Raw genomic sequence first — 18,822 nt, 5'->3', positions numbered from 1 at the left:
CATTTCACTGGTATTACAGTGGGCGGTACCATGGCCCATGATGTGTTTCTTAACAACCCTGTAGTGTGTCCATTGGCCGCATAGGCCCTGACCAGAGGATTTGGTGGCCAGTCTGCATATGCCATGTTCACATTGCTTGTTGGCCATATTGTGTGGATGCTGTATTTTTCATGACTACATGCCCTGCATTTTGTTGCATGACAGAAATGGGATACACATTTTTACTGTAGACACGTTGCACATGACTCCACATGTCTTTTTCTGTCCATGTGCAGGTGAGGATGCACCAGATGCAGAGGAGGGGGAGGAGGATGAAGAAGAGTTTGTGGTGCTTCAGACCACCAGTGGATGATGTGGCATGGCAGGCTGTGAGAATCCACTGGTGCTCCAGGCCATCCTCAGCCGTGCTGCAGACTCTTCTGACTCAGCTGGCTCTGATGCTGAACCGGATGTGTAGTCCTCAATGCTGGTGGAGGTGTGTGCACCAATGGGTGGAGTAGTTGGGGCCCGTAAGTCTGCAGGGGGTCAGGTGCCTTCACAAGGCCAGTCAGTGGTGGCCCTGTCTACAGTGGTTATGGCTGCAAGGCCACCCACCCATGTATTGGTTTCTGGTCCTGGGGCAAATGTCCAAGTGAGGGTTTCAGTCCTTCAGCCAAGGACAAGGGCATCACAGCAAGGGCCATGCTCCCTTGCATCAGGCAGACGTGGGCTCTGCACACGTGGGGGATGTGTGCAGTCTGGGAAGACAGAGTGGGAGCTGCAGATTTTTGCGTTCCGCACACCAACAGGGTGATCCCTTTCAGAGTTTGGCTGAGGCCATGGATAGGATTGCCGCTTCCATTACTCCCCCAGCAACACAGGTGGTGCAACAGCTGCAGGTCATGCGGTCCACATGCCGCTCCCACAAACTACGCATGGCAGCCAACATCAGGGGTTGACGGGCAGATATAGAGTTGCTGCAGGCATCCCTGCTTGCAAAGCATCGGGTACACAGAGATGCCCTGAGGTGTGAGATGTTGGCCCACAGGACTGCAGTTCATGAGGAACATGCAACCACCAGAAGACTGTTCCACCAGGAGGTGTTAGCATTGAGTCAGACAATCTCTGAGGAACACTGTGCCACCTGTGAGGTTGTGCATACAAACCTCACAACCTTCAGTCTGCTGGTGCATTCATCAGTGTCACGCCTGACGGCTGCCACTGAGGACCAGGCCAGAGCACTGTGTGGTCGGACTCCAGAACCACTTCCACCTGCCGATTGAATGCAGGCTGGGGGTGCCAGCAGAGACATGCCTCCTGGTCCACTGTTGCTGTGAGGTCCATGAGCCCATGGAGGGTATTTTTCTTTTGTTTGTATTTGGTGTCCACCCATGTGGACGTTGACATGCACCCTACCCCTCCCAGGTGGACACCCCTCCCGCCCTGTCCATGATGGACATTTTTTATTTCTTTTTGTTGTTCCTTTTATAGATCCCCAGGCCAGGATGTTGGCATGTTATTTTTGAGTTGGCCTTTCCAAGTGTCTAGTTGTTATCTTATTTCTTTTTTTTTTCTATTTGTCTTTTTTACTTGAGTTGTACAGTTGCCCTGTCATGGCCATGAGGTATGTAGTGGTGGATATGCAGTCATGCAGAGTGAGATCAACTTGCATGTTTGCATGTTGGTGCTCAGGATGGAATGTGCAGGTAACTATGGGTTTAATGTATCCTGACACATGTGTGCTGTGTAAATAGTACTGTACTATGCCTGTTGTAATATCTTGTCCCATGTTGTTTCAGTAATGAGGCAGTGACTGCAGTCCCAGGGGAGACACCCTGCACCCTTTCACGTCCATGCTCCACATGACCTCCGCCAGGCACTGGCCCTCCTCTCACTCATTTGGAGACACAGTTCCCGGGGGAGGTGATGTGGGATTCACATCATGCCAGCTCAGTCAGCAGGTAAGCATGAACACTGTCTTGCATGTTGAGCATGCGTCATTCTTCCCCATGTTTGCTGCATGTGGCAGTTTCCTTATATGTACTTTGCATGCTACCATGCAAGGATGGTTTTTCAAGTGGTATTCATGTCACTGTCTTCCTCCCAACTCAGCTGTGCCCACACCTACTGTGGTGTAGTGTATGTCCTTGGCCATCTCCACTCCAGGAAGTGTACTCCTTGATGTGTTTTTCACTTGGTATTTCCTCTCACACACTCTCTGTTGTGCTATGCTGCACCCATGAGCAGATCACATTCTTTGTCCTGTCACCCTCTTGCACCCTGTGGTCCTTCTGCTGTGGGTGGTCTCTGCATATGTTCGTCATCTATTCATGTGTTGTCATGGATGTGCAGTTTCTTTCTGTTGTTACTATGCATGTCTTTACATTTAGGGGATGTGTCTCCCAGTGACTTGTATCGTATGCAAGGCAGGTGGGTACCCTGTGCAGGTAAGTGAAGGGCATTTGGAGACACTTGTGTGGTGTTTGGCTGGGAGTCTTGCATTGTGTGTTATCACTTTAAATTGACTTGTCTTGTGGGGCCCGGGTACTACTTCACGGGTGCATGTGTCCAATGGTGTGGTTCTGGTTGTATGGCTGGGCATGGTGTGGTTTCTATGGAATCATGGTGCCACAGGTTGCAGATTTCAAATTGTGGGTGTTCCAGCTGTGTTTGCCTTTTTTTGGTGGTTGTGAGTGGGTGGGATTTGAGTGGGGGGCAAAGTCAGCTGTTTGTGGCCTGTGACAGGTGTTGAAGGTTGTGCTGGTGTGTGTTTCATTGCCCTTTGCACATGTTTACTAAGTGACACTTCGCATCCAATGCAATGTTTGTGGGGTAATGGTTCGACAGCACATTTGGCCTCTGTTGCTCAGGGTTCCCCGCTGATGTTGTGCAGCCCCAGTTACGATCCACAAACATAGGACCATTGATGCACATTTTTGGGATGCTGTTTTGAACAGGCACGTTGTGCAGTATTGGTGTTTTCACATGGATGTCCCATGCATGCTGCACCATGGTGTTTGCAGCTTCAAGTTGCTCGCAGCTGTGTACATGGTGCTGATGCATTCAATTTGAACTGGGAGACTCCAGCCCTTTAAGATGAGGTAGCAATACCCTTGAGATGAATGGGGATGCAGAAGTTACTCAAACATCAATAATCTAAATGACTCGGGCAGTTGGCAAAAAGGTAACTGTTTTAATATTAATTATCTAAAACAGGGAGTACAACGGACATCAATGGACATTTCAGCGCATAACTTCTCACTGCATCTTGAAAAAAGGTTTCTTTTATAACAAATACTCTTCATACGTGACGCCAACCTATGTATTTACTTACGTCATCCTATGTGGCAAACTACAAAAACCTAGTGGCTATTGTGATTGGTTCTAAAGGAACCTCTAAGTATATGATCCATACTAGTGTAAGAAAGTGAAGAAAAGTGATAGGTTTCTTTACATCAGGTGGGGCACCAATGCCCTCCCCTCAAACAGGTCACTATGAACATCACTAAATAGACGATGCCCCATTGGTTACACAAAGTACAGAACCCTTAATCACGCGGCCCGCTACAATTGGTTGGCACTCTAACCTCTGTCAGTACTTTTCCACTTACGTTAGCAGCATGCAGGCTGGTCTTCCAGGTGCTGGTGAACTAGTCTTTAACCATAGCTTCCCACCAATTAGCATATCATCCATCATTACCTCAGTGGTCTGCTGACAATTAAGGCTTTGAACTTGTCCTTGGAGTGTTCTTTTTCTCTGGAGAATTCAGGGGAGTAAAGGCACGCCCTGCCCTCATGCATAGGTGTGGTCGTCATGTTCGTCCAACTTCAACCTTCCACGTGACTGAAGACATCAAAATTGAGCTCTAGTGTATTTAAAATACTATTTTCTAATAGACCTCTGACGTCTTCCTTGTTTTTGTCCATGTCAGCTGTAAGGAATTTCAATCAGGCACACACCCAAGTCTCGCCCTGCCTGTAGTGTGCAAAGGAAACCCTTACTTGTTTTTGTCTATAAGTTCAATATTCTGAATGATATACCACTCATATCACACCCTTCCCAAAATACCCCCCTGGTCACACTGAACCAGGAATCAGGCTACTTTGTAACGGTAAATATGTATTTATGGATTGAGAATTTAAAAAACAATGGGCCTCATTACGAGTCAGGCGGAATGGGTTAATGGGGTCCACTAATGGGTGCGGACCCGTTATTCACATACCGCCCGATTACGAGGTCCCCTCGCGGGACCCGTTAAGGACGCCTGGTAAAACCAGGCATCTTTACTGGGTCCCGCGAGGGGACCAGGGAGCTAAGAACGGCTGGTCATAATCGGCCCGTTATTAGCTCCCTCTTCCATTCCCATTGAGCCCTATGGGGGCCGAATGGGAATGGGGAAGGTCCGGGCCCGGGTTCCCTGAGGGAGGAATTTCCTGGGCCCTTCAAACTCGGAATGGCCCGGTAATTCCCCATTCAGTGAACCCGGACCCCGTTTTGGAGGCAGCCATGCCGCCAATAGCGGCATGGCTACCGCCAAACCCGTAATGAGGCCCAATATATTTTTAATAGGTAACAACAATCACCAAGGGGTGACAAGAACAATGAATAATATCTTTAATGCACTGGGAATTAGGTAATGAACACAAAAAGAATGCAGCAAAGAAAATAATACTTTTGGATTGGTTTGGAACAGATAGCACTGTGGTTAGAGGTTCCCCCTGCGACACCCCTCGACCCACCAATAGGCAATTTAAATAGATGTGAGGAGAGAGCAGGTACTCCAGAATAATACAGACCAAACAGAATATCACCCCCATCTTCCCCCCTTAAACACAAGAGAAAAACGGATTTGACTTTTCAACTGTCAGAATGGCTTTGAAACTGGCTGAGCAAAAACACTAAGTGTGGTCAAAAATGCTTAAATTATTATACATTTCTACGGGAACTGCTTTGAACAGATGCAAGCATTCAAAAGCAATAATTTAGTCAAAAAGAAAACAATTGGAATCTCAAAGGCAAAGTGGGAAATAATTTAAAGACAATTCACACGTGTAAAGCTTTTGCAAAATGTAAATTCCCAGCAAACTTTTACCATGCAATTTTTGATAAAAACAGGTCAACTACACTGTTTTGGGATTTGGATGTAGCTAAGGATGTTAGGTATCAGTGGGAGTTGAAATTACGTTTCTATCTTTAAAACTGAGGGAGTTATGGAGGTTTTAGTGGGAGGTGTTTTTGGAGAATAAAGACACGAATTTGGACAAAAACTTCAGTTTAAAACCAGAAATGATGGATTATGCTTTTACACAAGACTAGAGCATGCAGGCTAGACAACCAGGTTTGGATGAAGTAAGCTCCTAGACTGATTCATGACTTCAGTAACAGATGCCAGTGCCTTCCCCGGCGGAACCATTCCAAACACTTGAAGTGGGATTTTTGGATCAGAGTTACACAAATAAAAATGACTATGAAAATGACGCTTTAGCAAATAGACAGAATAAGACAGCACTAAAGATGTTGACAGTGTCACTGGTTATGAAAGTAAGGATAGTTCAGATTTTAGGGTGGAACAAGATAAGGCAGGTATACAATAGTTCTCTAGCGTCCTGTTAATACTCACAATCCACTGGGATTTTACGATTTCTGGCCTGTCAAGATTCCGGCCAATGGATCGGGTCTATCAGGGAAGGACAGCACATCAGCTAGGATCAGCTAGGCCGGTCACCGGAACTGCACGTGATCTGCCCTTCTTGTTTCTGTATATTTCAGATCAGCGGGATGGCGAGTTCATCAGGCAAGCGTTATGGTAGCAAGCCAGATAGTTTCATGATGCTTCCCCACACCACAGTGCTTCACTGGGTTGTAAGCATTAGTTGAGGATCCATTGAGGATTGAGGCCTAGCTGAAAATGGTTGAGCTACTGCTTAACCTAGTGATTGCCATCTGGATCTGGAAGGATGTTAAAGGCTGGATGTTGAATGCTGGATCAGAGTGCTTCGCTGGAATCAGAAGAGATAGTGTTTATGTGTTGTCAGATGTCTCTATTTATCCTTTCAAATGACATCACAAAAATGGGTGTATGGGCCAGCTTAACTAAACTCGCCCCTGTGAATTGGGATTGGATCAGAGGCTCATCTGCGCCTTGCATCCGAGTGATTGGATCAAAGACAGATTATGTCAAGTTTATGGTTTAGTTTTTACAATCCTTAGAAACCTCCCCTAGCCACCAGTATCAAAATTGAATTTTGTCCTAAATACATATTTATACATTTGTAACCTCTACGAAAATCACATACAAGGATTACATATTTTATGTAGTATCTGTTCATCAAAATCCTACAGCGGTGAGACGTTGGTTTGCCTTTTTGCAGCATTTTGTCCATTTCGCCATGAACTCATTTTCCAAACTTTCTCCAAATTTCCACAAATATGCGTGTTTACCATAGGAATGTGTGTGCAAAGTTTAACAATTCTAGCATAAATACAGTTTCCATAAAACCACATATATTGCCATTCCTGTTCAGAATATGCTACACAGTTCCACCACGTTTTGTAATATAGGGCCAAAAATTAGATTAACAAATCTGCCCTTTTTATATTTTTCACCACTTCTGATAGCGAGTTTATAAGTCTCTAAAAATGTTAATTACATATTCTTATCAGCAAATGGTCAGCCTTTTGTCTGTCTCTGGAGGTAAAGAGCAGCCCCCACCTTTGGGATTTCCTTCTGCAAGCCTAGTTTACGACCCCTTCACACGTCCATTTTCTGGCCTGGAGAATCTGCCATTGTTCAGTCCTTGGTAGCATACAACAGCCTGCCCTACCCCACAATTATCATGTGTCAGTGAGGATCTTCTGAGATCAATGCCCTCCCCTTGGGTGGAAGCCTGTTTGTCAACCTCTTGCAGGCCCAGCCTGCCTAAGTTAATTTTTAATTTCTTGACTTGAAATCCAGCATAGAGCAAACTCGTTGCATCAGATGACATTGATAAATTACATTCTTGGGTTTAAACCCGTGGGATCAAAACAACTGAGATCCATGTTCCTTTCAGCAACAGTCCTTTTATATTTGCTAATCCAGCAGAACTTTAGACAACTTTAAAGTTCAATCAGGAAAGCCAATTTGACAGGGGCTGTCACTCACAGGTAGCCCAGTGTGGCTGCACACAGATTTTTGACAGGAAGTGTCATTCACAGGCAATCCAGTTTTGCTGAGAAAATGTTTTGCTCTTAACATTTCAGGACTTTGTAAATTCACAGTGCTTCATTAGATTAACTGAATTTTAGCACCAAGCAAGATTTTGAGTGTTGGAAAGTGTTATGTACAGGCATTTTGAAGTTTCAGCAGCAAAGTAAATGTCATTTACAGGCACATTTTGGAATTTCACTTGCAAAGCGCTGCTTCTCCCTCTGTACTCCATGTTTACTTGTCATGGAGCCCACTGGCACTTTTTCTGCAGTGTCTGCTCTGTTCCACCACACATGCACCATGGGAAGCAGGTTGTGCATCCATCTTTTTGTGTGTTGAAAAAACGCAGTTTTGGAGGTTTTGGCATGCACAAGGATTTTGTCACCATTTTGCTGTTTCTTACACCATAGATAGCAGAGTGAGGCTGCATAGTATAGCAGAGTGGGCCAATACATCCCACAAATTCCCCTTCCCGACTTTGTTTTGACTTCTAGTAGAGGGGGAGTCGGGCGAGTGGAATGTTCTTTTCTGTCCATGTGGAGAAATTCTGTTGCTTCTCCTGTCAGCGATTGAGGCGGCATGTTCTCCTCACCGGTTCGGGTTGGGATGGGAGGATACTCCAGATTCCTTGGGTTTTTCCTCCCAGTCCCCTAGTGGTCCTCCTTGGTGATTCTTCCGATTTAGTGCCAATACTAGAAAACAGAACCTAATGCGGTTAGGAAAATGTTCCCAATACTGTGCTCACACATCTTCGGGGGATCTCAGCAGTGGGAAAGACACTTGCATTCCCTAACAATTGGCAATATTCCCCATCTATTATTCAGTGATAATCTGCCCTTTTTCTCAGGTGTATTCAATTAATATTTAATAATTTTTCTAGCTGTCTGGATTTTCCCCCTCTGGGTTTCCGGTGAGCTCTTCTATCTGCCGCAAAGTATGCCTGGGGTGGCAACTCTTTAGCTGGTTTATGTGGACCCCCTTCTCTTCCCCCTCTGTCAAACTGCCCTTGGGGGTGCAGATTCTGTAGGTGACTGGTGAGATTCTGTCCACAATTTCAAAAGTGCCCCGCCAAATTGGGAGGAATTTGTGCTCTTTGGCTTGGTTCCTTTGGAAATTGTACAATTAGACGGGGTTTCCTACTTGATATTCCTTTTTAGTTGTCTTAAGGTCATAGTGGGTCTTCATACTGTCTGCAAATCTTTCTAGATTCCGCTGCGCATATGCAAAAGCATGTTGAAGGTGTTTTATCAGATTCTCAACATACTCATGAGTTGTGGAGGCATTTATCAAGGTCTGCTCTTGGGTTCTGTAGAGCAGATGATGGGGTAGCACCATCCTTCGTCCAGTCATCAGCTCAAATGAAGACATTTTTGTTGCAGATGAAGGGGTAGATCTGATGGCCATCAGGACAAGGGGTAACTGAATGTCCCAACTTGGCCCAGAATCTGCCACAAACTTTTTTAATATGCTCACAATAGTTTTAATGTACCTCTCAACTCCACCACTAGAGGATGCCAGTAGGCAATGTGTAGTTTCCTTTTTACCCCAAGTATCTCCCACATCTTTGTCATCACTTCGCTAGTGAAGTGGCTACCTCGGTCTTACTCAATACTTTGGGGTAGTCCAAAACGCGAGAAGATGTGATTGATCATCAGGGCAGCTGCTGTTTCTGCCTTGCAATTTGGGGCCGGGAGACATTCCACCCATTTAGTAAACAAGCATGTTACGATCAACATGTACTTGTTCCCCATAGAGGAGCGAATCATGGGCCTGATAAAATCGACTTGCAAATCTGACCAAGGCTGTGTCACTCCCCTCTTTTGGAGGGGAGCACGGTGTGTAAGTGATGTTGGCTGAAATTGTGCACACACAAGACACTCCTTCAAGTGTTGGTCGAGGTCCTGCTCAATGTGTGGCCAGTATGCCACCTCTGACAAGATTTCTAATGTCGTATGAAACCCTCGATGGCCGGCTGTGGCCACATCATGGACGTTACTTAGCATCAGGCTTCGGAATGAGGTAGGGACCACCCACTGGTCATTGCCAGATATGGATCTCCTCACCAACAAACCGTCTTGGATTCAGAATATTTTTGGACATTTCATTAACTCTCTGAGGTCCTCTTTCCCAATGCAATCAGTATCCATCAGGGGAAAGTTCTCAGGGTCCTCAATGTGTTGAAAAAACTTACCAAATATTGGATCCCCTTTTTGAGCCATAATCAAATCAGCATCAGGGATCTCCCTACTCCATTGGGCAGTTGAGAGTTCATTGTGAGCATTTGTCTGGGACCTAGTGATAGTAGTGACCTGGATTTCCCCCAACAGGGACTCGATCTCAAGTAGATCTCCTTGGATGGCTCTGGTTTTGGCCAGCTGATCAGCTAGGTCATTTCCAGTTTTGTCTGGTCCCTCTACTTTAGAATGACCCTTGATCTTTTTCCAGTCGATGGTCATCCCATTCGAGGTGACCAAATCAATATTATGTATTACTTTTTCATGTTTTAGTGGTTTATTGTTAGCACATAGCATGCCTCTGGTTTTCCAGTTAACTAGGTGCACCACAAACTCGTTCCGTACAGAATCTGAATCAGTGATTATGACCAGTTCGTGGAGTTGGTGTTGGACAGCAGTGAGAATGGCTTGATGCACAGCCATCAGCTCTGCCACTTGACTACTATGGGGACCGATTTTGTACCCAGCAGAGGGTTCTGGGGCATATTCATCCATGCATTCCCCACGCCAGCCACAAGTTCCTTTTCCCCGTTGTTGTCAACATGGTATGAGCACTCATCCACATAAACAGTGGGCATTCCCACACACGTCTTCTTCATAGACTTTGTGTGGGGAATTAAGGTATGCCTCCATGTTGTCCTTGATTTTGAGACTTTCGTCCTCGAGACAGTTTTCTCTGGCACAATCATGCAAGTCAGCCAGACCTTGCGCAAGGGGACACTTTTTGTTTTGGCCACATCTGACGTCCACAGGAAAGCCTTGCATTGACAGAATCCAGGAAGTAATTTGCAATTTACTCACATTTCCAGGCCGGATTCTGTCACTTTGAAGATATTGCAGAGGCTGGTGTGGAGTCTCCACTATGATGTGTTCCCCCTGGATAAACGGGCGGTAATTTTTCAATGCCCACATCGTTGCCAGGAGTGCCTTCTCACAGTTGTTGAATGTTTCTTCCACAGAGGATAAAGTCTTACTCGCATAGGAGATTACTTTATTGACCTTGTCATGCTTTTGGTATAATACTGCAGTAAAGCATGGATTTGAGAACCCTGTCTCCAAGAAGAACTCCTTGTTTTTGACAGGGTAAGCTAGGTAAGGCGCTTGTGAGAGGCTTCTTTTGAGTTGTCTTACTGCTTCGGCTTGTTCTGGACCCCACTCCCACTTGACCCCCCTTCAACAGATGGATCAGGGGTCTTGTGATTTCTGCGTAATCCTCAATGAACCTTCTACTGTAATTAGTAAGTCCAAGGAGGGTCCTTAGCTCGTGCAGAGTTGTGGGATCTTTTAGTTTCTGCAGTGCTCTACTTTCTTTTCCTGGGGACAGAGACCCTCAGGAGTTATCTCATGCCCCAAGAAATTGACACAGGCCCTGCACCACTGTGCCTTTTGGAAATAAAGTTTTGCTCTGGCAGCCCTCAACTGTGTCACAACATAACAGATCTCCGCTATGTGTTCCTCCACAGTTGGGCTTTTGATTAGCACATCGTCTACATAGGCCAGGTTACCCCTTCCACCCAAGTCGGGCATGGCCTTATGCAAAAATATATGAAATTCATTGCCGGAGTTGATGTATGCAAAGGGAGTCCGGGTCCAAGTGTACTGCTGTCCCCCAAAGGTAAAGGCCAGCTTGTATTGGTCCTCCCTACTGACAGGTACAGTCCAGTACCCATTGGTCAGGTCAATGGCAGTGTATACCTTTGACCCCCGGATCTGGGCCAGCCATTGCTCAATGTAGGGAAGAGGCCATCGGGAAGTGTGGACCCGTTTGTTGAGCTCCCTTAGGTCAGCACAGAGTCTCCACTGGCCGTTTGGTTTCAAAATCCCCAGCACCGGATTATTGAAGGTGTTGTGGACTGGACGAATTATCCCACGGGACTCAAGGTTCTTAATTATTTCTGTAAGGGACTCCATTGATGCGAGAGGCAAGCGATATTGCTTCACAAACACTGGAGTCATGCCAGGGTCCGTGGGAATTGTTGTATGGATTTTGGTGCGACCACAGTCATATGAGTCCACCGCAAAGAGATCTTGAAAATCTAAGAAAACTTGTTTCAACTTTTGCTTTTGCTCCAGAGTCTCACAGGCGTCAGCTAGGTTGACTCTCTCTTCAACCATTTGCCTGAAGCCCGGAAAGACTTCTGTTTTGGCTATCTCAGCGGCCTCCTCCAGCTGGGTGGAGAAGTCCCTGGTTAAAATACTGACTTGGACTGATGGCTTCAGATGGGGAATGCAGTCCTGGTGGACTTGAAAGATCACCTCATCTCTCCTGAAGTCACAGGTCACCTCTTCCTTACCATAAGGGTAGGAAGAGTACACTAGGAAATCCCCCCCCCCATGCCGGGTGAAGGTCCTGTCTGGTGTTGTCATTGTCGCTATCACTGTCAAAACAGTCATTGGGGATTGGTCCTACCAGTTCATTACCTAAATCTATGGAAATTTGTCGGTCATCAACTGCCATTCCAATAATGGTGCCTGTGCCCAGAGCGATACTCCTATAATCGCTGTAATCCACTACTATTGGAATGGTGTTGTGTTCTGTATTGACTAGTGGTGTTGGGTTTAACCCAGACCCTTGCTGTTGGAATTGGGCATTGAGGTGAACATATGCGTCAGGATTTTGCAATTTATGTCCTCTTTTAATTTTTACTTTACGTGTGAATTGTCGGGTCCATTCTGGGATGGTGACTTCCTCTCCCATTTGAATTTCAACTGCATATGGCAGCAATTGAGCTGACCGAAATGCTTTCTCTCGGTCATCAAAGTCCATGGGATTACCCGCTAATCGGGACAAGGCTTTGAAGTTTATTAGGTCCAAACTAATGGCAAAGCGATTGAGAATGTCACTGCCTAAATAAAATGCATCAGGGACATCTTGCACGACCCAACAATTATGGACTATGCCCTTGTTGCCTATGGAAATTTTGAGCATACACCTGCTAGGCAGGAGATGTTTGGATTTAGGTGTTTCCAGGTCCATTTTCCATTTGTCTATCAATTTAAAAGTGGGAATGGCTTGATTTTTTGGGAGTTTTCCGAACATGGCTTCGCTGATGAAGCTCTTACCGTTGTTCACCCAAACTCGGGCGAGAACAGACTCCTTCCCCCATTTAACTGAATGGGGATGAACAACTGTTCTCCAATTTCTGAAAATCAGCCAAACTTTGAGCTGATTTCTCATCATTTTGGACTATAGGAGTGGGATTTTCTGATTGTGAATTGGTATTGAATTTCAGAGTATTCCCTTCCAGTGTGGATTGCCACTTGTGACTGGAAGGAAGGTTGATTTTCAGAAATAGAGAGGACCTCCCATCACCAGTTTGTTGTCCTATTGCAATTACTGTCACATCAGGGGTTTGGTGGTTTCGAAAATGGAATTTAATTTGGTCAGGTTTTTGTTCAACCATGTAGCATGTGCCATTTGAACTAACATGGTTGACACTATGTTTTAATTTTATAGGTCAGTTAGTCTGAGTCCAGAGGACCTTGTTTACACAATCTATGAGGGGAGACAATCTACGCAGGATGTCATTCCCTAGTAAACGTGGTGTGCCCTCTGGAGTCACAACTATGACCGGGTGTTTCACTTTGTGTTGCCCAATTTTAATTTCTAAATCCGCAGTCCCCTCGACAGGAATTTCATTCCCATTGAAGTTCTGAAGTTGTCCACAAAGAGGGGTGAGAGGGATCTGGTATCTCTCCCCCTTCCCGAATTCAGCTGACCAAAGGCCGTTTTTGACAGAAGGGTGGCTTGGGATCCAGTGTCCACCAATGCCAAAAATGTACATTGGCCCTGTATTTGGACCGGGGCATAAAATCTTCACTCCTTCTCCTGAAGGGGGCAAAGATAATGCACATTTTGGGCCACTTGGTGGGTTAATTTCTTCACTCTTGATTCTGACAGAGGGGTAATTTGGACAGGATTATGTTTGGGAGCTTGGGTGGGACCCTGTAAGAAAAAGGTGGCAGTTGGATATGGGGGGAGTTTTGGCACTCCCCTTGTTCAGGTTCTGGGCTGCCCCCACCCCCTTTTTGGAGGCAGTCACCAGAATTGGTTTGGGCAAGGTGATTTTCTGGTTTGTCATTCTGGGGTTCAAAGTTGGACGGTTTTAACTCAGTCCCCACATTTACCCAGTCTGGATTAGGATCTCTTGGGACCCACTTTTCTTTGGGAGGAGTTCCCCCATCCCTGAAGGAGAAGATCCTTTTCCCAGAATCCTCTGAGGACCCCTCTCCTTTAAATTGGAAGACTCTAACCTCCACCACAAAATAGGTCTTTTTAGGCCCTTTATTTCTCCTACCCGCCCTCTGTTCCTTAGGTTGCAGACTTTCGGGGGCAGGAGAATTTGGTTCCGGTTCCTGGGTTTCCAGGGGCTTTTCACAAGTGGGGAAGGAAGCTTCCTCTAAAGCTTTTAACCCCCCTTACCCCTGTGCCTCCTCCCCGGGAACCAGTGGGTTGTCGGGGTTCTCTCCCCATCATTGCTCTGGAGTACCAAGCCCTTGATTTGAGGGGCTCTGGGCCGCCATGTTCATTTGAGGGTTCTGCTGAGCTCCAGTTGGGACACCCGCTCTGCCTGGTGCGGGGGTCTCTGGTCCATCCTAGGTTGATCACGGGAAGGGTAACTGTCCCTTCTCCCATAATACCCTTGGTTGGGTTAGTTCTGGTACCCCTCCACCCTTGGCCTCCCCCTCTCCCGGATTGGGCTGTCTGGGCTCAGGAAAGTGGGGAAAGAAAGAAGGGTTGTTTTGGGGGTTGATGTTTGGTGGGTGCCGGGGAAAGAAACTCAACCCTGCATTTGGGGGATTACTGCCCTCCTGGGGAAAGTTAGGAGGGAAATTTCCTGGGTTGGCAGCTGCCTGGTTGGATCCCCGCCCCTTGGGCTGGGGGAGTCCACACATAGCCCAGGATGGGTCTGTTGCCCCTGTAACGGGGCTGATATAGTCAGGGGAGTTAGGGGTCCCATATGTGGGGTTACTTCCCTGACTACCTGCTTGGGATTGGCCCAAGGGCCTTCTGGGTCTTTGGTTAGGAGGATTTTGCACAGGAATATTTTTAGGCCCCCCATCTCCAGATCTAAAACTGGGGTAACCTTCACCTCCGCCACCTTAGCAGCAGCACTGGTGTTGGTTGGTTTGGGGATTTTAGTTGCACCTTTATTTTCTACCGGTTTCTGCACTTCATAAATGCGAGTTGCCTGTTCAATGACCCAGTCTAGTGATCTCTTCCCATGAAAGTCCCTCACCAGCTGGGTCATGATGTATTTAGGGAGTGCATGAAAGAAAGTATTAATTAACTCCCTACTGTCTGTGTGCACCCTCCTGGTGGTCTGCGCAAAGGCACGTTTTAACTCTTGTACAAATTTTTGTGGGGCCTGGTCTTCCCCACATTGCAGATTGTAGGCCGCCTTGAAGGCCTCTTGAGGGTTCCTATGTATGGAGAAATGCTTTAAGATGGCTGCCCTACGGGTGGAGCATCTTGAGTGGTTCTGATCCTCCAGCCCCGCAAAGAAGCTGGAGTATTCAGGGGAAAATGTCCACTTGACATATTGAATGCAACTTTGGCTATCCTTCAGGTGGAAAGTATCCATCATTTGCTCATACAACTCGAGGTGCTCCCAAACTGAATATTTGGCATTTTTATGATAGGGAGTTACGACGCTCCTAATGGCCTTGATTTGTTTCAGGGGATCTTTCAGTAGGGCCCTCTTAATTTTCTTGGCCTTTTTCATCTTAGTCTCCCTTGTCCACTCATCCTCTGACTCAGAAGCACTGCTACAGGAGGTGGCTATCTGATTCTCTAGGCTCTCCCTAATTCTGCGGCTTTGGAAATGGCTTGCAGAATGTGGGGGCCTAGTCTCTTGAGACCTGCTGCGGCTCTCAGAAGAGTCTTCTGACTCTCCCTTGCTCCCAGGATTGGCTGCGTACCCCCCCCCCCCACTGCCCTAGTTGTGAAGAGGTTTTTAAGATACTCTTGGCAGGTCTAGTTTCATGGAGTTCCTCTGCCAAATTTGACAGACTGATCCTTTGGTAGGCAATATTTTTGAGGATCCAATTCTCTGATTCTCCCCTCACTAGAGTATTTCTGATCAGAGAGGCTAGCCCTCACATTTGGGAATCTGTACAGCGATGCCCGCCTATCCATTTCTGGGAGGCGCTGATCTGTCAGTCCCATATTTCCCATTGTGCTGAAGTCTACCATCCCCATGGCCCTTGGTTCATATGAGCCAGTGGACATGAGGGTGGCAGAGTCCATGGAACTGAAGGGATTAAAGTCCCTGATCACAGGGGTCCTGAGGTTATGCTCAGGGGTTTCTCCATCCCTTCGTATCTCATCTCTTTCAGCCCCTATTCCCTGATGACATGCCAAAATCTGACCCTTTTGCTCCTCTATTAAGGCCTTACAGGTCTCAATGATTTGCTCCTGCACAGCTATCTGTTGTGGAGCCTCTCATTCTTTTCACAGAGCGCCTCATTTTCTCTCTGCGCTTCCTGACTGGATTGGAAATATTGGGCCTATTTTTGCTGCAGGAGACTCGCCTCCTGAGTTTGGTCCTTATTGGTCTCAGTGTTCTTTGCCAGAGCATCCTCCACCCATTTGGTGTGCTCTAACAGCTTTCCATGATCACTTTTAATTTCACTAAACTCCTGAAGGGCCAGCTTTCATTCCTCTAACTTAGTTTATAATTGGATGACTTCCTGGCCTAAGGCGTCCCTCTTCTGAGTTAGAGTGCCCCTCTGTGCAGCCAAGTCATCCCTCTGTTGTTTAATTGCACTAGATTTCTGGCGCTCCGCATCAAATTCCTCTTGAGAGTGGATATCTTTAATAATTGATTTATTATTCTCCTCTTTCATGGATTCTAGGCGGTTTTGTAAGGTGACTATGTGTTCTGCACAGACTCTATTATAATTCAATTGATGCTCCAGTTTCTGTTCACTCTGTTGTAGAGAGTCAACTCTTTGCTGATACTCCTCTTGCAGTATCTGTAATGTGAGATCTTGTTCTACATTCTTTTGCTGCAAGAGAGCCAGATCTTCTTGGAGTTTGGTAATATACTGCCTAGCCTCTGTTCCAGATTCTTGGCCATCCTGGAGCCTTTGTCCTGCAGAGTCCAGGTAGGTCTGGATTTTCTGCAGTGCTTCCCCTTGCCTCTTGACCAAATCTATATTGTCTGCATGCTTTTCCTGTATGATTCCTATGTGGACGTACAGGTAGGCCTCTATTTTGGCAATTTTACACTGCTCCTCTTATTTTTGGGGCCATGTACAGTTCGCTAAGCGCTTGATGCAATGGACCCTTGCCCTGTCAGGTATCAAGGTCGATTGCAGTGACTTGTTGTTTTATTTCCTGCAGCCATACCTGTTCATCCTGTTACGGCCACTCACCCCTGACAGTTTGTGCAGGAAGTGTTCCCTAGCAATATTAATTTCCACTGGAGTCGCCATCTCAGAAATGTCAATTTCCTTCTGACTTATCTCAGGGTTAATTTATTTTTGCAAACAGGCCCAATTGCTTTGAGTATTTCTTTTGAGGGGTGCTTGTACAGTGTAGCACAGTACGCCAACCCAACAAGGTGTATGTACTCTGGTGGCTAGTATGCTGTGTTAGACTGTCACGAGTGGTAGATCAAATTCAGGATCCTGGACACAAGCCCCCAAGCTGAAAGGGATTTCAATCAGGCAAACACCCAAGTCTCGCCGAGCATGTAGTGCACAAAGGAAACCTTTATTTATTTTTGTCTATAATTTCAATATTCTGAATGATATACCACTCATATCACACCCTTCTCGAAATACTCCCCCCCCCGGTCACACTGAACCAGGAATCAGGCTACTTTGTAACAGTAAACATTTATTTATGGATTGAGAATTTAAAACACAATATATATTTAATAGGTAACAACAATCACCAAGGGGTGACAAGGACTATGAATAATATCTTTAATGCACTGGGAATTAGGTAATGAACACAAAAAGAATGCAGCAAAGAAAATGATACTTTTGGATTGGTTTGGAACAGATAGCACTGTGGTTAGAGGTTCCCCCTGTGACAGCCTCGACCCACCAATAGGCAATTTAAATAGATGTGAGGAGAGAGCAGTTACTCAGGAATAATACAGACCAAACAGAATATCACGCCCACCTTCCCCCCCTTAAACACAAGAGAAAAACGATTTCACTTTTCAAATGTCAGGATGGCTTTGAAACTGGCTGAGAAAAAACACTAAATGTGGTCAAAAATGCTTAAATTATTATACATTTCTACGGGAGCCGCTTTGAACAGATGCAAGCAATCAAAAGCAATGATTTAATCAAAAGAAAACAATTGGAATTATAAAGGCAAAGTGGGAAATAATTTAAAGACAATTCACACGTGGAAAACTTTTGCAAAATGTAAATTCGCGGCAAACTTTTACTATGCGATTTTTGATCAAAACGGGTCAACTAAACTGTTTCGTAATGCAGCTAAGGATGTTAGGTATCAGTGGGAGTTGAAATTTTGTTTCTATCTTTACAACGGATGGAGTTAAAAACCAGAAATTATGGTTTATGCGTTTACTCAAGACTAGAGAATGCAGGCTAGACAACCAGGTTGGGACAAAGTAAGCTCTTAGACTGATTCATGACTTCAGTAACAGATCCCCAGTGCCTTCCCCGGCGGAACCAGTCCAAACACTCGAAGTAGGATTTTTGGATCAGAGTTACACAAATAAAAATGACTATGAAAATGACGCTTTAGCAAATAGACAGAATAAGATAGCACTAAAGGTTTTGACAGTGTCACTGGTTATGAAAGTAAGGATCGTTCAGATATTAGGGTGGAACAAGATAAGGCAATGCATACAATAGTGCTTTAGCATCCTGTTAATACTCACAATCCACTGGGATTTTATGATTTTTGGCCCGTCAAGATTCTGGCCAATGGATCGGGTCTATCAGGGAAGGACAGCACATCAGCTAGGCCGGTCACCGGAACTGCTCAGGATCTGCTCTTCTTGTTTCTGGATATTTCAGATCAGCGGGATGGCGAGTTCATCAGGCAAGCATTATGGTAGCAAGCCAGGTAGTTTCAGGATGCTTCCCCACACCACAGCGCTTCACTGGGTTGTAAGGATTAGTTGAGGGTTAATTGAGGATTGAGGCCTATCTGAAAATGGTCCAGCTACTGCTTGGCCTGGTGATTGGCATCTGGATCTGGGAGGATGTTAAAGGCTGGATGTTGAATGCTGGATCAGAGTGCTTCGCTGGAATCAGAAGAGAGAGTGTGTATGTATTGTCAGATGTCTCTATTTATCCTTTCAAATGACATCACTAAAATGGGTGCATGGGCCGGCTTAACTAAACTCGCCCTTGTGAACTACGATTGGATCACAGCCTCATCTCCACCTTGCATCCAAGTGATTGGATTAAAGACAGATGATGTC

Source organism: Ambystoma mexicanum, chromosome 5q (assembly GCF_040938575.1).
Source record: "Ambystoma mexicanum isolate Mex_15411 chromosome 5q, UKY_AmexF1_1, whole genome shotgun sequence".
Classification (NCBI taxonomy): Eukaryota; Metazoa; Chordata; class Amphibia; order Caudata; family Ambystomatidae; genus Ambystoma; species Ambystoma mexicanum.
This window is presented reverse-complemented; position numbering follows the sequence as displayed.